This window comes from Erpetoichthys calabaricus, chromosome 10 (assembly GCF_900747795.2).
Source record: "Erpetoichthys calabaricus chromosome 10, fErpCal1.3, whole genome shotgun sequence".
NCBI classification, from domain to species: Eukaryota; Metazoa; Chordata; class Cladistia; order Polypteriformes; family Polypteridae; genus Erpetoichthys; species Erpetoichthys calabaricus.
In genome coordinates, this window is record NC_041403.2 from 2,159,189 (window position 1) to 2,186,509 (window position 27,321).

A 27,321-nucleotide genomic window follows, 5' to 3' on the forward strand; every position below is an offset into this window, starting at 1 on the left:
ACACGACACGTGTTTCGCCCTCATTCTGGGCTCATCAGGTGTACACACTCCACTGCACTCCCTCTCGGGAATTGAACCTCGGACGTCAGCGTCAGAGGCGATGCCCCTAATGTTGCGCCACGGCGTGTGGTTCGTTTATTTGACAGCATGTAGATCGGGGTAATTACATTCACGGCATTCGAAGTCTGTGTCACAATTTCAACCATTCTATGATCTGCTCTTCACAAACTGAGGGCACCGTGGCGGACGTTAGCAGATCGCTGACCAACCACAAGCGTTACCTGGTAGGTAACCACCCATACAATCAGATTGTGACACAGACTTCGAATGCCGTGAATATATATATATATATATATATATATATAAATATAGGCCAGCAGGTGGCCGACCCAGGAGCACGCCTTTGCTCTCTGGGAAATAGTGGCCTCATGGCTAAGGCCATTTGAGAACTCCACTTTTCAGATAGTCCAGCAAGTTGACTGTTTTCTCTTGTTAGAGAATATTCCTGAATATTTCACCCAGATGGTCTGGGGAGACTTCTGAATCATGGACAAGCTAATCAAGCTCGTTGAAATATCCAAGACAGCCTCGCAATCTGGGAGAGCAGAACCATCCATTAGCAAACAGCATGAGAACTATGTCCCACACAATCTACCTCTTCTGTACAAACCAGAGCTTATATCGGAGTCCCCGGATCGTTGGGCACACAACTTACTCTGGAATAAGGACTGATGCAGGTGTAGAGAGAGATGAGGTTTATGTGCACTTTCAAACCTCCTAATGGTGTTCCATGTGGGGGTAGTAATTGTTACTGGGTTTAAAGTTGAAGCCCTCTTTGATTCTGGCAGCAACATATTCATTCATATTCATATTCATACGTACTACCGCGACAGTAGATAAAAATAAAGACCAGTATAACTTGTATACATGGAGAAATCTGACAATATAAAACCGCCCTATATTTCATCAGCCAAGAAGGATCAATGAGAAAATTCCCCATAGCAGTCCTCCCTAAACCACCTTTTGTTGTGATTCTTGGGCAGGACTGGTCTAACAATAAATGCAGTATAATACTGACTACTCCAAGACCAAATTTAAGTATTATAATAGATGGGAATGATTCATCTCAAGCTGTCTCCATGCCATATACTCAGCCAGCGGAGAGCAGTACGGAAAACTAAGAGGCGGATGTGGAGGTTCCTGGACCATTGCAGGCGGAAACAACATCACCCAGTGCCTCGACCAGTCTGGATCAATCCCCACCCCTTGAGGTCAGACCGGACACCCTCTCTGAGATTCAATGTCAATTCAAAGAGACAGCAATGGAACAACAACTCCCTAAAATTTGCTGAGAATGCAGTCGTGCTAGTCAATGGCCAACTCACTCATCAGCCCATGCCACAGGGTCCTCACTTTGTGATAGAGAATGATCCATTATATTGGGTCACAGAGCATGAGGGAGGGGTGCGGAAGCTGTTGTTAATCACACGAACCCACCGGTGGCAGGTCTGTGAATTGACGCACCCCCACCTCCTAGGAGGCCATTTGGCCACTGAAAAAACTTGAGTGTAATAAGCTCCGATTCTTGTGGCTGGGAATTAATGAGGAGGTTTGCCTTTTTTGTATCTTTTGTCCAACATCTTTTATTTTTTATTTTATTATATATTATTTTATTTATTTTAAATATTATTATATATATTATTATTATTTTATTTTTTATCTTTTTTACAACAAATTCCTAGGAGGGACTGTGCTCCTCTCATTCCCCTTCCCTTGGTTGATGTCCCTTTTGAAAGGATTGGGGTCAATATAGTACCCCAGTAGGACCCTTGGAGACCTCAGCCCGAGGTCACAAATATATATTAGTTTTCGTGGATTATGCAACCCGATATCCAGAAGCTGTTCCTTTGTGTTCAGCTACATCTAAGGTTATCGCATGGGAACTTGTAGGGGTATTTGCATGAGTCGGCGTCTCTAAGGAAGTTCTTATGGATCAAGGGACGCGTTTAACCTCGGAGATGTTCAAGGAGATTGCCAAGTTACTTAAAATAAAACACTTAAACACTGCAATGTATCATCCTCAAACTGACGGACTAGTTGAAAGGTTTAATCAGACTCTCAAGGAAATGCTTCGAAAGGTGGTCAGCAGGGATGGGAAGAATTGGGATCAGCCCTCCCCCTTGTTCTCTTTGCCTACCGGGAAATCCCACAAGCCTCTACGGAGTTCTCACCCTTTGAATTATTATATGAACGACAACCCCGGGCTATATTGGATATTTTGAAAGAAGGATGGGAAGGAGAGGCTCTTTCCTCTACTAATATATTGGAGTATATTGTGCAGTTACGCAATAGATTTGGGAAAATTTGACCAATACTAAAAAGTCACATGGAGGAGGCGCAAGCAGCACAGGCCCACTATTATAATTGTGGCACGACTCTCTGAGAATTCCATCTGGGGGATCATGTCATGGTGTTAGTCCCCACTTCCTATTCTAAATTGCTAGCCCATTGGCAAGGCCCCTACGAAGTTAGGGAGAGGAAAGGACTCATCGATTATTTGATGAAACAACCCAATCATCAGGCGAGTGAGCGGATATATCATGTGAACTTGCTGAAACCGTGGAAGGAAAGGGATCCCTCCTCTCATCAGCACTGTTCATTCTTTGCTCAGACGAACATACTTAACTTTGGTACAGAATTAAAATCAAGACAGAGATTGGAGTTCGAAGCAGTTACCCTGTCTGTCCTGGAGGCAGTAGATAAAAAACTAGGAAGGACCTCTCTGATCGCACACGACATTGTGACAGAACCCAGGGTTATAGTCCAAGAGCGCCCCTATCATCTTCCTGAGGCAAAGAAAGCAGACGTGGAGCTTGAAATCAAGCGCATGCTGGACTTAAGGAGTTATAGAGGAGAGTCATAGTCCCTGGTCGAGTCCAATAGTCTTGGTTAGTAAGCCTGATGGAAGTTGGAAGTTTTGCAATGACTTATGTCGAATTAATCAAGTCTCCCAATTTGATGCTTATCCAATACCTCAAGTGGATGACCTCCTTGACAGGCTTGGACAGGCAAATTATTTGAACTCACTTGACATGATGAAGGGGTACTGGCAGGTTCCTTTAACGTACTCCACAAAGGTCAAGACCCTATATATATATATACAGTTGAGAAGGAGGGAACAAAATACTGTGAGTACTATGATCAACCTGTGTGACTAACGCGGTGAAGTGTAGTCAGGTTAGCCCATTTGAGGGACTGACTGTTACTACTTGAACCATGGTGGATGTACAGACCTGTACAGAAGCCACAATAAACTGATAAATATAAATTATTATTTATACATCTGCATAATATAGGAGGATCTATCTATCTATCTATCTATCTATCTATCTATCTATCTATCTATCTATCTATCTATCTATCTATCTATCTATCTATCTATCTATGAGGCAGGTTGAAAAACAGGCAGAAGTTAAAACACAAGAAGGCAGGAACAAAAATGAGGCAAAAGTATCAAAGGCACCAAATAAATTAAATGTAAATGGAACAAGACATCGGTAAAGTAAGCTGATACAGGAGGGTGAAGCAGAGTCCCAGGCGTCACCATGAAATGAATGGCCACAGGAGATCCCGAGGATCATCCTCTTATCCATACAAGCTGTACTGCCGTGAACTTTCTGTTTCCTGAGAGATATAATAGTTATATAATCATTCCAACAAAGAGCTGAACTGGTAAATACATTTAATCTGCAATCCTGAAGCAAAGTCAGGAAATCACTGCTTTCATATAATAAGCATTCAATATAAACTGCTGAGTGCATTTCATTTCAACAAACATTTCAAACTTCACTAAATTGTCTTATTAATATTAACAAACAACTGACTTTACAGCAGTGATGGGTACTATTAACCCCTTAACCGCCCTCTGCCGGATATATCCGGCACCGTTGTTTTATTGCTAACGCCATACTGCCGGAATTATCCGGCACATTTGCCTGTGGTTATATGAATGCCTGGCAAGTAGTATAACTGACGGTTTGGCGTGGGTATTATTACTACGTTGTATTTCGACAAGTCTGTAGTTGTTTTGGCCGGTCATGTGACGTGATTCGCATGTAACAGCTGTGAATATGGCGAAACGTAAACTGACTTCAAGTGAGGCTTTGCAGGCGATTTTGGACAGTTCTGATCATGATTGTAGCAGTTCTGAAGAAGATTTTAGTGACAGTGATGAGCAGCAACGTGCGTTGCATGATACTGTGAATGAAGAGGCATCGGATGACGGCGCTGAGTGGGTGTATCCCCAGCATGTCAGCTGGGCTGCTGCCCGTGGTGAACTACCTTTTCTGCATTCGTTTGAGGGAACGTGTGGCTTTATTGTTGATGTAAACAATTACACTGCTGAGCAGTTTTATGAGCTGTTTGCGTCACCTGATTTGATCAGACATTTTGTTCATCAGACAAATCTGTATGCAGCACAGTTTATTGAGAAAAATCCCAATTTACCTCCACATTCCCGTGTTCGTGCTTGGTTTGACACTGATGAAAACGAAATGAAAAAATTCATTGGGATTTTGATGTTGATGGGAATAATCAGAAAACCAGATATTGAGATGTACTGGTCTACAGATCCTATGTATGCAACACCTATTTTTGCAGCTGTCATGACACGTAACCGATTCTCTTTGCTGCTGAAATTCTTTCATTTGAATGACAACAGAAACGAGCCAGATAAGAAAGATCCAAACCGCGACCACTTTTTCAAGCTACGTCCTTTGATTGATCATTTATTTGAAGCATTTCAGTTGCCCTACATGCCAGGACCGTCAGTTGCAGTTGATGAAAGTTTATTGTCGTGGAAGGGCCGCTTACAGTTTCGACAGTATCTACCATTGAAAAGGGCACGGTTTGGTATCAAGATGATTTGCTTAGCTGAGAATTCAGGTTACATTTATAGATTTCGTGTATACACTGGCAACTTGCACAACATTTAGTGGTCAATACTGCTTGAATAAATGTAAAAAATGTAAAAAAAATGTAAAAAAGTAAAAAAACGAAAATTGTTCAGATTTCGCCTGGCGTGGGGAATATTTAGGGCGTTGGCGGTTAAAGGGTTAATGGCCCCAGTTATGCATGACAAATTAAAATACTCTCAAAATGTTTCATTAATGTCCCATCATCCTCTGCCAGGATACAGTTACTTACTCATGTTGTTCACTTCAGCCCGGATTAACTTAAACTTCTTAAGTAGATTTTGACGGAGGAGGGTGATTGTATTTGCTTCAGCTACGAAGACGACGCAATGCACCTTATCAGCCAGTCTGGGCTTCTCTCTGTAGCGCTTGTCATTACTGGTTATCTGTGCCTTGGGATTGAACTGAAAAGACACAATCAGTTTAACATGAGAATAATCACACTGCCCTCGCTCACAAACATGTACAGTTCTTCATGGGAGCCCACCTGCTTGTTATTACCAATTCTTTATAGTTTAACACACACCAGGCACAGACCTTCACACTTGAGTGCTTATCTGTAAGTGCCAGAATGACTAAAATGTAAGAAAATTAACATATACTTAATTATTCTAATGAATAATTCTTTGGCCGAAAGTTCTCAGTGTTTTTGTGTCAGAGAGAGGATGTGCAGCATTGTTCATAATGGCACTCAGTTTTGTCTTCATTCTCTCCTCCTCTACGACCTTCAAGGGGGTCCAGAGTGCATCCTATAGCTTATTATTTCGGTGGGCCTTTCTTGAAGTGATGTTTCCAGTCCATCATACCAAACTGGCCATCACAGAGTTGTAGAAGATGTGAAGGATGTCACTTCACACATTAAAGGAACACAGTCTCCGAAGAGAAAAGAGCCTGCTCCACCATTTCTTATGTAGTCCAACCTGTCACTGATGTGAATGCCCAAGTACTTGTAAGAGTAGACCACCTCCGCATCCACTCCCTGAATAGAAACCATGTGCAGAGGGTCTTTGTGTGGTTCAAGTCAATAATCAGTTCCTTGGTTTTGCTGATGTTCAGTTTCAGACAATTCTCAAAATTCACCCCGACTCCTCTCCTTTGTCCCACTCCCTTAACAACACACCCCATATGTGAGGAAACATCTGTGAATTTCTACAGGTGACCTGACCTGCTGTTATATTTATAGTCTGAGGTGTACAGAGTGAAGAGTGAAGCAGACAGGCCTGTTCCTTGTGGTGCTCCAGTGCTGCTCACACAGTCCTTGACCCTGACAAATCTCAGTCGGCTGCACATACAGTCTATTATCTTGTTTTATAATGTATGATGCTGTTATAATAAGTTTGTTATAATATTAAGTTTAATGTCACTGTCTCTGTGCACATTGTTATGGATTTATTCACACGTGCAAACCAAGTATGGCACACAGGGGCTAGGCTGCATTTAGAAACCACTACTCTAGAAGTTTGGAGAATGAGACAACTGCGAGGTTAGGCATTTTGCTATTCCTGTGTTTTTGGAGGTGGGGTTGAGTCCTTTCCTGTCCTTGTTTGGAGACCAGAGAGAGAGCCTGCACATGGAGAAACCAGTATATAAGGCTTGGACTGCTGCCAGGACACTTTGAAGCCGGTGGATGGAAGATTATGTCATCCGTCCGGAAAATCCTTTTAGCGCAGTGACGAAAATGACAAACTATACATAAAAATGTTGTCGTGGCTTCCTTTCATCTGTAATGCCGCATAAACCGTCAGTAAGGAAAGCTAAGGTATATTCTTTGTCTCTTATGTGATTCTTTTTCCGTCGTAACACTATGGGAGGGATATCGCCTTTTGCATTATATCTATATAGTTTCTGGTTACCTAAAACACCGCAATTTATAAAGAACATATTTCCAAAGAGCTAGTGCCTCTTAAGGAAACAAAATTGGCGTAGTCGGCAGGATTGTGGCTAAATTAATAACCGTATCATATTTATAATGGTAATATATACAGGTTATATATATATATATATATATATATATATATATATAAAATATGCTTCTGATAATGACGACATGAAAGGTCTCGGTCAAAATATATATTGGGATGGTTGCATGCACAGTCATGAGCTCCCGTGACTGAGTTATACTACCTTAAAATGCCTGGCCCTAATTGGAATAGGGATATTAATTAATCCCGTCAAAGTACAAGAGGTGGTCTTGTAATGGGCTACAGTGCATGGGGCAAGAAAGAAAAAAAAAACAGACAGCTGCCGGCGACTCGTGGTAGCGTCTGCTAACTACATTATGCGAGTTGGACTTAAAAGTCTAAAGCATGAGTATAAATGTGGGAATAACAGTCGAAACTAAATCGGACAAAATAAATTGAAAACAACAGTTTTAAACTTATAGCACGAGACTGGTTGTCCAGAATAAAATGAAACGGCACCCGAGTGGACAACACAGATTAGTCAGATGCCATACGAAGTCCAAAACCTACCTGAAAAAGTAAATGCCTTGATATGGAACACTGTTATTAAATAAATTACATCGTTACCATTAGGAACAGTACTTTGTAAAAGCTAAAAAGAACTGCGTGTTATTAAAAGTTGATTCATGCAGGCATGCACTTACCTTGTCATTTGATGAGTCAGTCACGCATCCAGCAGGCCTGGAAGTCAGTTACTTACAGAAGAACAGTGTAAATGCTGATAAAATCCATAATGGCTCAATCGCCCTCGCTAAAATAAATTGTAGAAATCTTTAATGGCATAATAGCAATCCAATGTACATGGTTCGTCCGCCTGTTAAAACGCTGTCGGTGAGCCTGGCAGTTGTCCCTATCACTCGGCCTAAAAGATTAAAGGTTAAAGATTTTGGCAACCCCCCCCCACCTATATTGTACTGCTAAAGTATCATACTGTGTGCTTAAACACACAGAAATTATTGAAATTGTCTTATAAATATAGCTTAAATTATAAATCTATGTTATAAGCTAGTGTTTAAAAAAGAAACTGTAATGTAAAAGAGTTCTAACTTAAAATTGGAAAAAAGAATAAATACATTTGGTTATTAAACTTTGCAATGAGAAATATGCCTCTGTGACCTTCCTGTAAGTACTGGCCATACTTTTAAGAAGGTACTTAGAGGTATTAACTCTAGTGGTAGAGTTTTATCAATTAAGAAAAGGTGGTGTACTACGAATGAAGATTTAAAGAGTCTGTACTGTGCACTAATGACTCTTGATCTGCTGCACATACCTGATAATAGCTGGTGAAGAAACGACTTGCTTTTCCAGAGTGGAAGAAGTGCAGAATCAAAGAAAGATTGTAAGTCCAGCTGAGTAAATCTGAAGCCATGATATCATTTTTGCTGCAGGAACCAAGTTTTTATGGACTCTAACAGAAACAGGCTGTGAACATGCCACTGAAGTGAGATGACAGCTGTTGAAGGCTCCCATGAATGACTACTGAATCCAGGGCAAGCCAAGAGGGAAGTGTTCCTCTGCTAAAAACAGACAGTCACCATGTGTGCATCTCATGAGCCTTTTAAATGGCAAGGACTTTAGTTTCCTGAAGCAGTCACACGTTTGTACAGAAGAATCTGCAAAGGCACCAAGCAAAAGACTTTGTCTACAAATCACTGGCCTGGACAAGGCATGTATATAGAAAGCTTAGGAATATACTTGAAAATGTTATAAGAGGGGCTCAAAGGTATGAGGATATGCATAATTTACCACCAATAATGTTAAATTGTAAACTGAAAGGGAATAGAACATCTGATAGTGGAGTTGGTGAGGATACAAATAATGTACAATTATGCAATAATATTAGTTAAGGACAATTAATAATCATAGCAATAGATCTAGCATAGCATCTGAGTTATGTTACAACTATTATAACTCATAAAAAGGGATCAGACACTAAATATGGGGCACATATAGCAACATACTGAAGTTAGAAATATTATGAGTGCCAAAGGATAGTGAGATCCATCAAGATGCTATATAGAATTATAATCTGATGCTATGATACCAACTGCATGGATTCAGTGGTATTTAGATACAACACTGATTATGTAAGACATAACAGGAGATCTCCATCTACATCACTGGTGAGATACAATGATCACTGCTTAGTAACACCATGTTAAATGTAACTGTTTGTCCAAATGCACTGTAACTTGTCATTGTTAATATTTACGCTGGTATTAGATGAATGGTACAGGAGCTATAGTGGTACTACACCTCACATTTCCACAAATGATCTTGAAATGTCTACACTGTGAAGGGGGATCGAGTACCTTTTGCTTTGTGGATATAACTTTCAAGGATTGTTTTTTTGTCACAAATCCAGTGACAAAGGGTGGTTTGTTATAATAAGTTTGTTATAATATTAAGTTTAATGTCACTGTCTCTGTGCATATTGTTATGAATTCATTCACACGTGCAAACCAAGTATGGCACACAGGGGCTAGGCTGCATTTAGAAACCTCTAGTCTAGCAGTTTGCAGAATGAGATAACTGCAAGTAGGCATCGTGCTATTCTTGTAATTTTGGAGGTGGGGTTGAGTCCCTTCCTGTCCTTGTTTGGAGACCAGAGAGAGAGCCTGCACGTGGAGAAACCAGAATATAAGGCTTGGACTGCTGCCAGGACACTTTGAAGCCGGTGGACGGAAGATTATGTCATCTGTCTGGAAAATCCTTTCAGCGCAGTGACGAAAATGACAAACTATACATAAAAATGTTGTCGTGGCTTCCTTTCATCTGTAATGCCGCGTAAACTGTCAGTAAAGAAAGCTAAGGTATATTCTTTGTCTCTTATGTGATTCTTTTTCTGCCGTAACACTATGGGAGGGATATCGCCTTTTGCATTATATCTATATAGTTTCTGGTTACTTAAAACTCCGCAATTTAAAAAGAACATATTTCCAAAGAGCTAGTGCCCCTTAAGGAAACAGATGCACAAATAAATGATAAACACAATGACGTTTTTTATCTCTTTTGCACAAAACTAACGACAAGTTTATCAAAATGTATATTTTGCAGCACAGAGTGTTGAATCACTAGAATTAATTAACTTGTTACAGTGGAGTCTAAGCAGTTTTAGGGTCTTTTCCTGTACGCTGCACAGCCTTTTGTCAGTTTCATTTGGTAATGGGTTGACTCAGGTGTTCTTATGTCACCTCTACTAATAGTAACAGACACAGCTTTTGTTTTTTTATGTACTTTGGTCACATGGCTCATAAGATTCTCACAGTTGAAAAAATAAAATAAATAAATAAATAAAACACATATTTCCTATGAACTGTTCCCTCTTTTCTCTTCTTGTTTCTTTTTTCACTTTTCAATGCTTATTGATGTTTCATGATACATTTTCTATAAATGAGTTTAATGATGTCTGTGAACGAGCATCATGTACTACACGACAAACAGCCAACTCCACTGACAAAGCAATACGTTCCTATTCCTGAATTGCCTCAGGCTGACTGGGCTTTTTACAGTCAGAAATGGCTATTTGGTATCGTGAATACCAGCTGTACTTCAGAACAGGTCAACCACCTGATGCTAAGCATGTTAGGGCCTGGCCAGAACTTGGATGGGTGACCATCTAGGAAAAGCTTGGGTTGCTGCTGGAGGAGGTGTTGGTGAGGTCAGATGGGGCACTTAACCTGTGGTCTGAATGTGGATACCAATGCTGCAGAGCAGTGACTAGGAAATTATGCTGTAAAAATGGCACCATCCTTCAAATGAGATGTAAAACCAAAGTCCTGGATCTCTGTGGTCATTAAAGATCCCTGGGCATCCTTTGTAAAGAGTTATCATTATTATTATTATTATTATCTGACATCACAATGCAAGCATGTCTGGGTCTCAGTTCTCAAAATCACAGACAGGACAGACTGATGGGTGGGCAGCCCTGACACCTGTGTAACTTTAAAAAATGAGCGGAGTTGCATCTATCTATCTATCTATCTATCTATCTATCTATCTATCTATCTATCTATCTATCTATCTATCTATCTATCTATCTATCTATCTATCTATCTATCTATCTATTTTATTAATCCTTGGAATCTTAAACAGACCAGCATCTTGAGATCTTAATGTGCGCTCTGGTTTGTAAGTCATGATAAGTTCAGACAAGTAAGCCGGACCTCGGCCATTTAATGCTTTATATGTTAAAAGGAGGATTTTGAAATCTGCCCTAAACTTAGCCGGGAGCCAGTGTAAGGATTTAAGAACTGGAGTTATGTGTTCCTATTTTCTTGTTCTTGTAATAATTCTCGCAGCCGCATTTTGGATTAACTGGAGGCTGTATAAAGAACAGTTTGAACATCCAGTGAACACCACATTGCAGTAGTCAATCCTACTAGAAATAAATGCAGGAATTAATTTCTCAGAATCCTGTTTATTTAGAAAGGGCCTTAATTTCCTAACATTTTTAAGATGGAAGAAACATGATTTGGACAACTTTGTAATATGCGCTTTAAATGACCTGCCAGAGTCAAAGATAACTCCTAGATTGCAGGCTGATTCAGTAAAATTAATGGGAATTCCAACTGAGTTAAATGATGACAGAATATTGTTATGATCAGCATCATTCCCTCCAACAATTAACATCTCTGTTTTATCTGTATTTAAAGACAAGTAGTTCTCATCCATCCACTCCTTTAATTCACTAACACAACTAATTAAAGGCAACATTGAAGAAACTTAATTTGATCTAAAAGAAAAGTAGAACTGGGTGTCATCTGCATACGAGTGAAAATTAACATGATGTGTCCTAATGAGAGATCCCAGTAGAAGCCTGTAAAGTGAAAAACAGTAAAGGTCCGAGTACTGAGCCCTGCGGGACACCATATTGAACTTCTGTGTATAATGATGGAGTCCTGTCAGCACATTTCTGTACATCAACAACAACAATTATTTTTGTATCCAATCGTGATTGGATACAAAAATATCCGTTTGGCCTCACGAATGATCAGTGCAGTGGTGGTGTTTGTTACTGTAACTGACCTCATAAATTGTTTAGTTGAGAATGGAGTTATTATTAAAGACAGTCTGACTCCCATAAAGCCTCTTGCCTAGGGATGCCAGACGTCCCTTATATACGGGACATGTCCCATATTTGATCATTTTGTCCCCTGTCCCATACTGACCTTTCAGGGACACCCAAATGTCCCGTATTTAGTTCATTTTCAAATTTTGTAATAAAAATATATTTTTACTGCCTTCTTATGGTACTTAGTTGTAAGTTTATAAGTAATTATACTTTCTTTTCTCAGATTCTCTTGATGAAAATAACCCAAATGCAATGAGGAAACGAGTGTTTGCTGCCTGTTTGCCACTTATTCTGTTGCTACGGTTGGCTGAGGACAGCAACACAGCTGTAGAGGCCATGTTAAAATCGTCCAGGTCTGTGATTTCTTGAAATTAAGGCACATATCAGTTGCTTACCCGCAGGAAACCCACAGCACTGCGGATGTGGAACTGGAGTGGATGAAATGTTGGGGTGTAGCAGCCCTTGATTTAACTGAATCGACACACAGGGAGTCTCAGACTGGTGCCTTTATCTTTATTCACTTTTAAACGTTACATTCTTTATTAACATTGTTATACCATCATGAGCACCGTGAAAACTATAAACAAAGAATATAAACATACATTTTTGAACATTTTACAAAGAAACAAAATAAATGAAACAACATATAATCAACTGTGTACCTCGCTCCACTCACCAAGGATGCAACAATTTTAAAGATTACTGTTTTAGAGATAGAGTTTGTCTTCCATTATTTCCTCACAGTTTCTTCACACTTCCGGTATTGTACATCGTTACATCCCCTACGTGCGGAATGATTTTGTGGTCATTTACAGAGGGGGCAATATGTTTTTTTAGCCATAGGTCATCACAGAGTGCTGGCGTAGCAATCGCCCTCTCTAAGCACTTGTCCCCAACCTCCGTGTCTGTCACTGAAGGTATTAAAGGATGACTAATTAAGGTTACGGTGGCTTTGGACAAGTGAAAGTTGTTTTTTATTAACGCTTACACTCTGATAACTGGCAGGGAGACAGTGCACTTTTTAAAAGAACTTATTCAGGTACTTAATGACTGTGATTCAAATGACTATGTTTTTTAGGGGGCAATTTCACCTGCACTGAAAACGATGTGCTGGATAGGAATCACGCCAAGTCTCACCCGCAGTCAGCCAGAGAGTTACGTGTCCTCTCAGAGTATGTGGGGGGCTTTGAATGGGCGCTCAAACAGTACACCTGAGCGCAGGTGCGAGGTGACACTCTCTTCCTTGCCAGGCTTCACCGGTTTTATACTTTTAGCCATCATTTTAGTCTTTTTACCTCCTGTGTTATTGTTCCTACATGCTTCTCCGATCATTCTCTAGTTTTATTTACTGCAATCTTGCAATCTAGTTCTCACAGGCATTTTAACAATCTTTTATGTCTTGATTCTCATTTTAAAACATGTTTTACATATTTCTGGATTAAGTGGAACAATTGAAAGCAAGCCCTAAAGAAGAGTCTCTCACACTGTACTGGGCCTGACAAATGCCCATACTTGGTTACTTGGTTATAAATGAAGCAGTTTGTACAACTAGGAATGAGGAACTCTTTTTTTGAGTGTGTAATTTCAATACCAACTTTTGAAAATTGTGTTTTTTGAAATATCTTTTTGAGGGTTTATGACTGTAAAGTTTGTGTTTGTTTTTGTGTAACAATTATAGTAAAGTGTAATTAAAAATCAAAATCAATTCTTTCTTTCTTTCTTTCTTTCTTTCTTTCTTTCTTTCTTTCTTTCTTCTTGAGATTGTGACATCTTTGTCATCATGCTAAAACATTAAAGATCTTTCTGGCAGTGTGGTGTGTCACCTTATTTTCACATTTTTTCTGTTGGGTCTTTACAAGGAGACTTTTTCTATTCAAACTGCAGCTTAGTAGCTGTGGTGCACTCAGACACTGAAGAGACAGATATAAATGTAATCTGCTTAATTATACACAGATCTATATACAATCTTTATATCAAATGAACATTAAAGTTGGTTGAGAAAGCCAAGGTCATTGTGGACTAAATATAACACAAATACTTATTTAATGCAGTCAGCATCATCGATGAGTTTGACACCCCTGCTGCCGTATTATTTCTACCCATAGGATGGAGTGGACAGCAAACTGAAAAATTTGTATCTTTCATGTGGGGTCACAAGACCAGACTGTGGTGTACACTGTAGTGTACTATTGGCTGTAGTGTACTTTAAGGAACCAGTCCGTTTGTAGTGCTTACTACAATAGTGACAATAATGTAAATAGTAAGGTGGAAAATTTTAATACTAAAGTGAGAGCAGCCACTGACATCGTTGCTCTTGAAAAGACAATTAAGAAATCCTCCAGCACTGTTATACCATGGAAGACCCAAAGAGTGTCTGATCTAAAGAAAACATGAAGAACTGAGCGTAAATGGAGAAAAACTAAACTGATATTGAAGGCTAAAATAAAAGGATATGGCAACATAATCCGTCAGGAGAGATACTGCTATTTCTCTAAAATTATAAATAACAATGCTCGTAATCCAAGAGTTTTATTCTCTACAATTGATCGTCTGAGGTCACTCACTGGAATGCCTCCAAAAAACCTCCAGCGAAACTTGTGAAACTTTTGCTGTATTTTTTAATCATACAATTAATGTTATTAGAAATAATATAGTACATCTCCCCAGTACTGATCCTCTTAAATCCCGATACTCCATTTTAAACAATTGAAATGGCTTCACTAGGATAGATTTACCTGATTTATATAAAATAATTTCTCAACTGACACCCTCCACCTGTGTCCTTGACCCAATACCAACAAGTTTTTTCAATGAAGTATCGGGCGTGCTAATTGATAGTATTCTTGACATAGTAAACTCATCATTAAATACGGGGGTCTTCCCAGACTGTCTTAAGACTGCTGTAGTTAAATCCCTGCTCAAGAAAAATAATCTCAACTCCTCTGTTTTTGACAATTTTAGACCCATTTCTAACCTACCTTTCTTAAGTAAAATCCTAGATAAGGCAGTCATTATGCAGCTAACTGACCACCTCAATAATCATACTATTCTTGATAAATTTCAGTCAGGTTTTAGAACAAATCACAGTACAGAAACTGCACTTGTTAAAGTAGTAAATGACTTGCAGGGAAATGCTTGACAGAGGCCGTCTTTCTATTGTCATCCTCTGAGATCTGAGTGCCGCATTTAATACCATTAATCACAATATTCTTATAAATCGACTTAGTTAGTGGGGGGGTCTTTCTGGCAGTGTCTTAACTCTTTCAGGGCAAATGTTGACTTTTGTCGAAATTCACGGATAGAGGACGGTAATCCGTTTGTAAACGGCCACAAAACTTGCCGTTACATTTTAGTTCACCTCTCTTTGCTATAAGGAAAGTTAGCTTTGCTGATTTCACCTTGATTCCTTGTGTGTTCATGAGTGGCAAAGACCAAACAACCTCTAAAACAGCATCGACGTCTGGCAAAAGACTCTGCAGACAACGTTTTGCATATTATCGCTGAATCAGACTCTTGACTTGCCAGACTTCGATTTTAATGCAAGTGATCTGGAGATCGAAAACAAAACCGAGGTACCAGCATCGGCTGATTGGTCCCCAGCTGATCGTGGTGCTGAACACATTCTTGTAGCTGATGCACCTATGGTAATGTTTGCCACTTACGATGAAAAGAGAACCAAATGAGATTGTGGCGCATTGTGACCATCATCACTGCCCATCTGCCACCAGCCAGGCAACCAGCCCGCCGCTCATTCCTGTTGACTGTCGAGCTGCCCCTGTGTCAGAGATGGTGAACATATGGTGTCAGCAGCCACAGCACAAAGTAACAGATGTTTTTATATTGATTTACGTGTGAAATCGTTGCTTTGTGTGCTTGTCAAAAATTAGAGTTTTTTGGAAAAAACATTCAGCCCTCAAAGAGTTAAATTGGTTTGAGTCTTACTTGGCAGGTAGACAATTCTTTGTAAGTTGTGGTAATTATACATCAAAGACCCCTGATATTCTATATGGTGGTCCACAAGGATCTCTCCTGGGTCCGCTGCTCTTTTCGATCTCCATGCTTCCATTAGGTCAGATTATCTCAAAGCATAACGTGAGCTACCACAGCTATGCTGAAGACACACAGCTGTATTTATTGATAGCGCCTGATGACCCCGACTCTCTTGTTTCACTGATACAATGACTTACTTCTGTTTCTGAGTGGATGAGTAGTAATTTTCTCAAACTAAATAAGGAGAAAACAGAAATCTTAGTGATTGGCAAAAATGGATATAATGAGGTTATTAGAAATAACTTGATCCATTAGGCTTGAAAGTTAGGACAGAGGTAAAGAATTTATTGGTAATTATTGACTCTGACCTAAATTTAAAATCACATATTAATCAGAATACTAGGACAGCATTTTTTCACTTGAGAAATATAGCAAAAGTTAGATCTCTTATAACTTTTCAAGATGCTGAAAAATTAGTTAACACTTTTGTTTTTAGTTAACTACAGTCAACTCCACTTACCTGCAATTCGATTAGCTGCAATCTCTGCCTAGCTGCAATGCAGGTTTTGGGTCCGTTGCTAACTGCATTTGGTTAGCTGCAATTCGCTAATCTGCAATTTCCAGTTTTTAAGGCAATGCCTTTAATATTCCTGTTTCATGATTTTTTTTTTCAGTCGGCTTCGGATAGCTGCAATGGCAGTGCAAGTCCGTTTTCCGCTTACTGTACAGTCTACTCCGTTTAAGTGCATGACCTCTGGACAAGATTGCCACGTGTGCTTAAGTGGAGTCGACTGCACTTGACTTTATGCAAATAGGGACCGTGCAAGTCATGTGCAGCTAAGTAGAGTGTGCGCTCAACCGACGTGCACGCAAGTGGAGTCGACTGTAGTTGATACACTGTACAGAGATAAATGACACCATATAAAGTCGACAGTGCCAGGCATATGCATAGGCAGTGTCTGTTATTTCAGTAACTTAGAAAGCCGACAGATCTGAAAAGATCATCAACTAATCAACATAATTTAGTTTTTTGAAAAGTTGCTGGAATATCGTTACATTAGGTCTAGTCTAATATGGCAGCGTGTAAGATTTCAAAAACATTAAAAGCCCTGTCATTAGTGGATAGAATAGAAGTGTTAAAATGAATTGATAGTAAGGAAAGTCAAGTGTCTGTCGCCAAGCACTTTGGTGTTCATCCAAGTCAAATCTGTCGCATTGTTAAGCAACGGCAGCAGGTGATTGATGACTGGCAAAAAAACGCTAATCCTGACCGAAAAAGAAAACGGGCAGAAATATCTGAGGATGTTGAAGTCGCTTTGTTGCGTTGGTTCAGCCAAGCTAGAAGCAGACAGCTGCAAGTTATCGGACTGATGTTGATTGAAAAAGCCAATGAGCTTGCTATTAGCTTTGGCATAGAGGGATTTAATGCTACAAATGGAGGGCTGGAGTGCTGGAAGCAATGAGAAAACATCCAGTTTAAACAGCAACACGGGGAAGAGCGTTGGATAGTTCAAGTTCTTCCTGACATCATTAAAGAGTATGATGAATGGGATATCTTCAATGCTGACGAAACTGGGCTTTATTGGTGTGCCACACTCGAGGGAACATTAACGTTTAAACACCAAGAAGCTGCTGGGAATAAAGTGCCAAAAGACAGACTGACGCTGCTACTGGCTTGTAACATGGATGGATCAGAAAAGTTGCAGCCACTGGTAATAAGGAAAAGCAAAGAGCAAAGGTGCATAAAAACGTCAAGAAGTTTCCAGTGGCATACGAGACAAATTGCAATGTCTGGATGACCAGTGAAGTTTGGCTGCAGTGGCTGAAGAAGCTGGACAATTCAATGAGGTCCAAAAGATGACAAATTGTTTTGCTGTGTGACAACTGTGTAGCACACAGTGATGATATCAGACTGACAAACATCAAGCTCATTTTTATGCCGCCCAACACAACAAGCTTAATTCAGCCCATGGACCAAGGCATAATAGCAGATTTCAAGCGAAATTACTGATCCCTCATGCTTTGCCGTCTGATGGCTATCATGGATCAAGGTGACAATGAAACAATGAGAGCAATTGAGCTGGCCCGTAAGCTGACGCTACTTGACAGTTTGCACATGCAGAAGGGTGCATGGAGTCGTGTCAGTATGTCAACAACCGTTAACTGCTAAAGACGGGCAAGCTTTGTGAAAGCTGTGGAGGGAGATTGCACTATCCCAGTTCCGGGTGCCTCAGCAACAGTTGGGGACGATAGCAGCAGCGTGGGGTTACAGCTGCCTGATGGAATGTCAACTAATGACTTCGATCGTTTTGTTGAACTCAACAGTAATGCTCTAACAAGTGCAGATAAAACAGGTGAAGAGATATGTGAAAGCCTGAAGGTATCTACTCCAGCCGTTAATCAACTAGAAGAGGAGTAGAGACTGGACGCGGCCGATGTTGATGACGTTCAGACTGCACCTGCCATGGCACTGACATTCGCTAATGCAGTGAAGAGCTTGGATTTTATACGAGCCTACCTAGAGTCAACTGGCTGTGATTGATACAAAACGTTTTATGCACTGTCCAGCCAAATTTATGACTGTCATCCGAACCAGGCACAGACAACAATAACAGATTATTTTCGTCATGTGTGAACTAACACTGAGTAAACAACGACATTGCTTAATTGAAAAATAGCAGCTGTAGACTGGCAAGGCTGTATGTATATTATATGTACTGTAATCTAATTTGACTACATTAGACGATTAAACTATATTTGAGGCTGGTTAGTAACAATACATTGTGTTTATTCCTTAGCTCTAGACGCTGCAGTTAGGCCCATCCTTTATAAATAGGCGACCACAGTGACGCATTACATGCATAAAGTGCACACCTAGCATGAAGCACATGGCTCACAGTCTATTATAAGCTAACTCCGCTTATTTGCAATCTCCACTTACCTGCGATTGGGCCTTCAGCCCCCAAACATTGCAGCTAAACGAGTGCACTGTAGATTACTGTAACACACTCCTCTCAGGACCACCCAAAAAAGACAGTTAGTGAGAAATGCAGTTACCAGAATCGTAACTAGAAAAAGAAAATCTGAGCACATCTCTCCATTTTGATGTCACAACACTGGTTACCTGTGCCATTTAGAATTGACTTTAAAATATTGCTTATGGTTTACAAAGCCTTAAATAATCTGCTCCATCTTATATCTCAGAATGCCTTTCACCTTACACTCCAAATCGTAACCTTAGATCTTCAAATGAGTGTCTGCTTAGAATTCCAAGAGCTAAACTTAAAAGAAGTGGTGAGGCGAGCGGCCTTCTGCTGTTATGCACCTCAAATCTGGAATAGCCTGCCAATAGGAATTCTAATAACAGTAGAGCACTTTAAAACACTGCTAAAAACACATTACTTTAACATGGCTTTCTCATAGCTTCATCTTAGTGTAACCCTGATATCCTGTATACGTATTTAATTATCATTTCTTTTCATGGCTCTGCAATCTGTACTAACCCCTACTTTCTCTGCTGTTCTTTTTCTGGTTCACCTGTTCAAAGCACCGTGCAGTCCTTACATTGATGGATTGAAGGCCAGATGTCCACATGACCATCATCATCAAATTCTTCCACGTGAAGCCTGAAAACCATGAGGACTGATTGAGATCATTAATGTTAGGTAGAATGACTAGAGTGGGCTGGGCGATCTTGTGGCCTTGGAACAACTGCAGATTTTGTTCTTTTTCTCTAGCCTTCTGGAGTTTTTTTTGTTTTATTCTATGTTAATTAGTATTGCCTAATTTAATTTTTTACATTTTTTCTTTTTTGTTTCTTCATCCTGTAAAGCACTTTGAGCTACACCATTTGTATGAAAACGTGCTATAGAAATAAATATTGTTGTTGTTGTACCCCAGTGTCACATAAGTCTTATCTGCTTAAAACGGGGATTCATCTGACTAAAGTTCAAGAGATTGGATATTCTGAATTGTGGTCAATGACCTCACTGAAGGTGTCTCATGGTGATCCTGCCATTATGAGACAAGTGCCTGCACATTTTACAAAAGGGTCATTTCAATTTCTACTTGTGGACATAGCAGTGAGTGGAATTTCGGGACAAAATGGAGAAAAAGTGGACAGAAGAGGGGCTGAGCAAAATTGTAAAACTTCATTTAATTGCCATCTCAGTTCAGATGCCACCTTGTCTTCATTCAAGCCTCACCTTAGTGATGGACTTTGTATCAAACATCAAGCTGAATATGTGCTGTGTAAATGGTAAAAAGCTGTACACACAGTCCATCTGTGACATCTGCTGATGGTGACCATCTTCATACACTTTAAGGAGAACACAACGGCACATTGACTTGCAGTAGTTATTTATTTTATCAAATGATGCTTCAGAATCTATAAGTTTTATATCATGAGTTTACACAGACATCAGTAAAATGACAGGCAAGTCTCACCTCATACATGTCTGGGACGTGTCCGTTAATGACGCTGATGATGTCTTCCACATGGATCCCTTTCTCACTGCTATCCCCTTCCAGACCCATGGTGTCACACAGAATAAATGGTAGCTTCCTTCCACCTTTTCCATCATAAACTGGATATGTTTGGTACTGCATTTGAGAACAACAATATTTATTTCTAAAGCACATTGTGATACATATAAGTAGTTCAAAATGCTTTACAAAACACCAAAAATGGTTAAAAAAAATCAACTGTCTATAAAAGGAAGAAGGAATCTAGTGAATGAAAAGTTGTAAACTTCCACAGCTTATTTAAAATAAATGCATGAATGTGCTGTGACTGGAAGTGCAAATACAAAGTCAAGAACTTCACAAGAAAGGAAAATGAAAACCAGAAAGCCACTCAGTGGCATCGTCCTGCTCCTCAGTCACCCCACATATTTATAATGTCAGCTGATGTGTTTCCAGTCAAAGCTCTCACTGCGATTATGCAGGCACTGAATTGCCTTAATTAAGGGTCTTGTGACCCTGTGTCCACCCAGCACCCCCAAAGAGACATCGAGGAAAACAGTCATATGCCTTCTCTAAGATCCCAAAACATATGTTGAAAGATTGGGTGTACTCCCTTGTCAGATGACGTGGTCCTGTTGTCTTCATCAGGATGTGAACTCTGAGTGTGAAGCAGCAGGTATGAGGATCAGCACCTCCAAATGTGAGGTCCTGGCCCTCAGTAGGAAAATGTTGCAATGTCCTCTCCCAGTGGGAGGTGAGTTACTGTCTCAAGTGGAGGAATTTAAGTATCTCAGGGTCTCATTCACGAGTGAGGGTTAAGGGATGTTGAGATCGACAGACGAACTGGAGTTGCAAATGTGGTTATGCACTATACAATCTGTATTGTGGAAGAAGAAGCTGAGCCCGAAGGCCAAGGTCTCTATTTACCAGTGGATCTACGTCCCTACCATCACCTATAGTCATGAGCTTTGGGTAATGACTGAAAGAACAAGAATGAGGGTTCAGGCAGCCAAAATGAGCTTTCTCCATAGGGTAGCTGGACTCTCCCTTAGAGACGGTAAGAAGCACCAGCTTCCAGGAGAGGCTCAGAGTAGAACCACTGACCCTCCACATCAAGAGGAGTCAACTGAGGTGATTTGGGCATCTGAAATAGATGCCTACCTGTTTTATAGGCACAGTCAGCAAGGAGGAAACCCTGGATAAACCCAGGATCTGCCGGGCAAATTATACCTCCCAGATGGCCTGGAAACACAGTGGGATGCCACAATATGAGTTGGCAAGTGTGGCTGAGGAAAGGGACATCTGGGCCATACTGCTAAGACTGTTGCTCATGTGGCCCAATGTCATATAAGTTGTGGACAATGATATGAAATGAAAAATGAGCAGTAGGAAGTTCATAGACGAGTGCTTTTCATGGAACAGAAGAGCTGCCACGTCACAAATAACAGTTACCACTGAAGTTTGAACTCTGCTTTCTTGATAGGAATATTGACAGAGCAGTAGGCTGATGGGACCTGCTTCTTTAGATGTACTCATCTTTCTCAGTAAAGCATAAACAAGCAAAGCTTGTAGTCTCTTGTAAGTTCCATGTCCCTTAACATCCATACCCTAAATGGCTTGAAGGCCATGCTGAGTCCTGATCTGGGCTGAGATGAGAAGTGATTTGCAGCAATAAATAAGTGAGGTGACTGCATGGCCAGCAGGAGAGGACCAAAATGGTGGTGGGGTCTTCACAGCTCAACTCTTCTTTTTGACCTTCACCTTTTTGCTTATACTGGTGTCTGCCAACCCAGATGCAGCCTGCAGCATCACATAACCTCTGAAGACGCTGTTCACTGAATTGAAGAAGCTGCTTTTCCCAGCTGTAATCTGCCCAACCAGGAGGATTCTGGGCTCCTCCACTGACTCTGTCAAACTCTCATAGTTTCGGATTTCTTCTAGAAGTTCATTCCTTATCCTGTACATGACAAAGTAATAAAAAACAGAGAGAGTGGTTTGGAGTTCAGAGGAAAACTTGAGGGATTCTCACTTTAGGATAAAATGCTTTAATTTCAAAGATACACACTCATGTTGAACTGTACAGTTCCCATTACTCCCAGCATGTGGTGGCAAGTTTGTGGCAAGTTTGTCACATGAGCATTCAAGGGCAAGAGTCCACCATGTTGCACTCCCATTGTTTTTTCATCCAGTCAGCTATTTACAAAATTAAAGATTCAGTGCCATTTAGCTATTCCTTTAGCACTTACAGTGTACTGTCAAACACCCAGACTGTTCAAACTCACACAAAGAGTACAAGTCAGTATGACGTGACAAGTTGACAGACAAAAGTGGTGACTGACAAAAGAAAAAGAAATGAGGCACTGCTGAGGGGTGAGAAAAGTCACATCTTATATGAAGATGTACCTTTGATACAACTGCCAATCATTCTGAGACTTCTCTTTCCGAATGGCCACTTTCATTCCAGTGCTACTTACTTCAAACTGCCTCATTTCAGGATGGATTCCTCATTTATCAGTCAAGAACCTTTTCCTATTGGTTAATCATTTCCTCTCTATTGCTTTTCTCTGATTGATGACAGTAGCCTACCAAAGATCCTCAGTGCTACTTTTCCTACATTCAAACTGATAAAAGTATCAAGGCAGTAAGAGTTGCAAGTCAGTTTTGCAGGCAAAATATGTAGAGATAATTTAACATACTGTAACTGTACTCAGAAAGCTGCCCATTTATTAACACTAGAATTACCAAACCCTACGAAAAAACTTGTAAATCCATCCCACCTTAAATCCTTTCGCACCTCTCCATCAACGTCTTTTGTCTTGTAAATGTGTCGATAAGCAGTAAGCAGCCTACTATCACATCCCCTTACTGCCGCACAGTTTTCTCAGCTCAAGTCTGTTTACCTGCGTGTCAGTTGTTTAGAGTTGTATACAGTGAGAAGTCAAGCAAAATGACACCTTTTATAAATACTATATCGTTATTTGGAACACATGCATGTCATGTGTGTTCAGTGTCTATAACAAACTATGTAACACATCGATAAAATAGAAATGTTTGTCATGTTTTAGTAATAATGGACAAAATGTAGACATGAAGTGTATAATGTGTGAAGGCTGAAGTCCAAATATCAAATAAACACTTTCACAAAAGGTACAAATATAAAAGAACAAGTGCGCTTTTATTCAAGAATATAACTGCAGAAAAAGAACCTGCATTAGGGTGCGACATTGACATCCCTTTGATACAACCGCTTTGGTGGCGCAACGGTACAACTGTTGACTGGCAATCAAAACTTCACAGGTTCGACACTGGACAAGTCTATTTTGAGAAGAGAGCTGCTCTTATTCTAACTATTTTAGAATAAAAACATACATTTGATTTCAGTCTGTAACAGCCGGAGTAAATTTATGATACTTGTAAAGGTTAGCTTTGTTTTTTTTTTTTTTATTCAGTTTTACAGTATTCTCTCAGTCGTGTTCACACTTCCCCCGATCTGACACTGATGTTTTCTCATAAAGACGTCCTATAACAGAGGTGAACTCAAATGAGGATGAGGGTTCTACATCGGAGAAAGAATGCATGTTGCACTTTTGCCGTCGCTGTACTATGTATATGTACATGGGAAGCCTTGCAGTCTACTTGTGACTAGCTGTGTGTGGTCGTCAGAACAAAAAACAACTCAAAGACTCCCTAGCAGTTTTACTATATTGGTGAACTTGCAGAGGTGTCAGCTAAGTGGGTCAGGGCAGGTTATGTCTTGTCTAAGAATGATATGTAGTCGAGTGCAGCTGTGGCACAAATTGAGTGTGACAGGCTGGAACCGGTCTCAGGCAAACTTATGGTAGCTCGTTGTGTGAACGTACAATGTGCATGTACCGCAAAGCTGAGTTTGTCTGCTTGGGTTGAATGAGAAGTGAAGTGCATGCAAGCGCCAAAAAATGTACAAGTGCATGCATGCACCATCTCACCAAGTGCAACTCACACTTGTATAAGCTTCTACATCTTCCATAGAATACATACCAACTCCCGTGGCTGTGGTTCAGTGTGAGCAGAGCGGACTGCTCCACACACACACACACACACACACACACACAGGTCTTTTGTTTATATATGTCTCATAATAAACAACCCATTAAAAACCTAATAACTTAATTACACTGTTATCATCCAGGGACAGTGTCTTATACACTAGATAAATAGATAGATACACATACCTTAGTTGTCCCCAAGGTGAAATAAAACTTTCTAGAAGCTCAAGAAAAAAAAGTATAACAGAATTTTTCATATGAAAATTTACCTAATAATTGCTATTTTATTTATTTCATTTTGAAACAAAAGGTATTTCATACTCAGGCTGACCAGCCCTCTACTGCAGAAGTGGACAGAGGCTGCAGGCTTTAGGCTCAGCTAATTTCTCATTAGGATTTATGAAAACTGCCTTTTAAATTAGACATTGAGCTCCTTATATCTGTAGTCAATCTGTGCCTCAGAACTAATTTTAGCTAATATTTTACTTTTATGGCAAAAAACAAGAAAATGTTTTGGCCAGTGTAAAAAAGTCTCTTTCTTTTTTGACATTAATTTCTTTTATTAAAGGCACACACAACAACATGAATATGTCCCTACTTTAGTTGACATTCCATTGTCTCCTTCATTATTTCTTACTGTTGGTTAATTGCCTTCTGATTAATAAAAAGAAATCAAAAAGAACTTCAAATTCTTGAGAAGCATGTGAATAATATTAGGCAAAGAACTCGAAAATAAAGATACCAGTGTGAGTTAAAAATCCTGGTGGCAGCAGTAAGCATCTCTAAATATCAAAGAGAAAACCATGTCAAGTTATTAGATAGACAGACAATGAAAGGCGCTGTATTAGAGACAGACAGATCATGGAAAGCTGGATAAAAAGAATAACAATGGGACAAACGGTGAAAGCAGATACTCACCTTGTGCTGAATTCCTGCTCCCTCCATGGCTTTTCAAGCAAAGGTGGCGGTGGTGGTGGTGGAGGTGAAGGAGCTCTGTACACCTCAGCTGTGAATTAAATAAAGGTTTAGATGTAATTTGATCTTCATGAATAGTCACAACTTCACAGGACAGCCACATGTCAGTCATCTCAAATCACTATCATTTTTTGGAAAGGTGACCACCTTCAAAGTCAGAGTTAGCAGGCTTATGATCAGATGGGCACATGCCCTCATGGTGGGAGCAGGGTGGCTTTTGTATAACACACACAGGCTTGTTGTGATCTCCACACTCCTTTAATCATCCCAGGTGTCTCAATCAGGTAAGAGGTGATGTCTGTGTGTTTCTTTAAAATGAATTGCAGCATCAGGAACACTTGTGGTTAAAATAACCAACTGAGTTGAACAGCTAAAATGGCTTGAGATGGAGGATGGGAATAAGTGAATGAGGGAGAAGCTCAGTTTACAAAATGCAAGGATGATGACTTTGGTCACGACAGCTGCAATGTTCATTGAGAAAACTGCTCATATCACAGCACCCCTTCAGGTCTCCATTGTTGAAAGAAGAACAATGCAGTGCCAGGTGGGAAGACGCACAAGGCTGCTGATACGGACTGTCTTAAAATAAGTTGACACACCACTTGTTATTTTCAAATGTTTATATAAATGAACCACAGAAATATGTGAAATTTGTTATTTATTTTAAACTATTACTTCCAAAAAATTATTTTCTACTTCATTATTTCATGTCATCTGGGTCTCATGTAAAAACGGTGCATACGCACAAAAATGTTGCGTACACCTGTTTCAACGCTCACATTGTGATGTATAAAAACTGAACTTGGTGTAAAGCCACACACATTTTCATGCTAGTTCAATCCTTGCCATACACAAGTTGTCTGCTCGGTTTTGCAAAATGGCGGCACCCAGCATCAAAGCAGTGCTTTTGTTCCAATGTGGTTTCCCTTTCTTTTTTACATCCACATCCCTGACATGGCTTTATGAAATACACTGAAATTAACCACATACAGTAATCCCTCGCTACTTCGCGGTTCACTTTTCGCGGATTCACGACTTCACGGGTTTTTAAATACAAGTGATTGCCCGCCTATCGCGGAAGTTATGTTCCAGACCCATCAGCAACAGGAGAAAATCTGCGATATAGAAAGACCATATAAATAAACATTTTTATAGTTTAAGCCTTAAAATACCCATCCCACATGCTTTAAACACATGTAAACTTATAAAACAAACTTTGTTAACACATTTGATATGTGGATGTCAGGCTAAGGATATGAGTAACATCTCACTATTATAAAACATTTTAACTTCAGGCAAGACAAGACAGTGAGACAGGAAAATTGGTGATGTACAGGCTTTTAAATTATTGACACGCAGAGCGACAAGCAGCACAAAGCCAGCACAAAGTCCACTTCTCCTTAGCGTTCATTCATCTCCCCTCCCCCTTGACAATGTGAAGTGGCAGGAGCATACTGCGCCTCCGGGGGAGGGGGGTTTGAGTGAACGTCCGTTCAGCCCGCCCACACCCCCACTCCTCCTCCTCCTTCCGAACGCGCAGAGCTACAAGCAGGCATTTTGGCAGAAGCAGCACAAAGTCCATTTCTGCTCAGCGTGAGTTCAGCTGCCCCCCTTCACAAAGCGAGTGCAGACACATCAACGTCTGATCGCTGCGTGCAGTGTTGGTCTGCGGTGTTTAAGAATGCAGAAAGTGTTTAAGAGCATAGGAAGTGTTTATAAGAGTGTGGGAAAGGTTAACAAGAGAGTGAGAAAGGTTTATAAGAGTGTGGGAAGGGTGTATAAAGCCTTAAAATATGTATAAATAATAAAATAAATATAGGTCGCTACTTCGCGGATTTTCACCTATCACAGGGGGGCTC

At 40.1% G+C, this 27,321-nt stretch overlaps 1 protein-coding gene across 1 annotated transcript in view; it reads right to left on the minus strand.

Annotated features, from left to right (window-relative positions):
* Nucleotides 1-25,466, minus strand: part of LOC114658639 (interferon-induced protein 44-like) — a 636,217-nt gene extending 610,751 nt beyond the window's left edge. Inside the window, exon 1 of the mRNA XM_051932770.1 lies at nucleotides 25,406-25,466. The gene's annotated coding sequence lies outside the window, so the exon portion shown is untranslated. The remainder of the gene's footprint in view (nucleotides 1-25,405) is intronic.
* Between the last annotated feature and the right edge of the window lie 1,855 nt (nucleotides 25,467-27,321).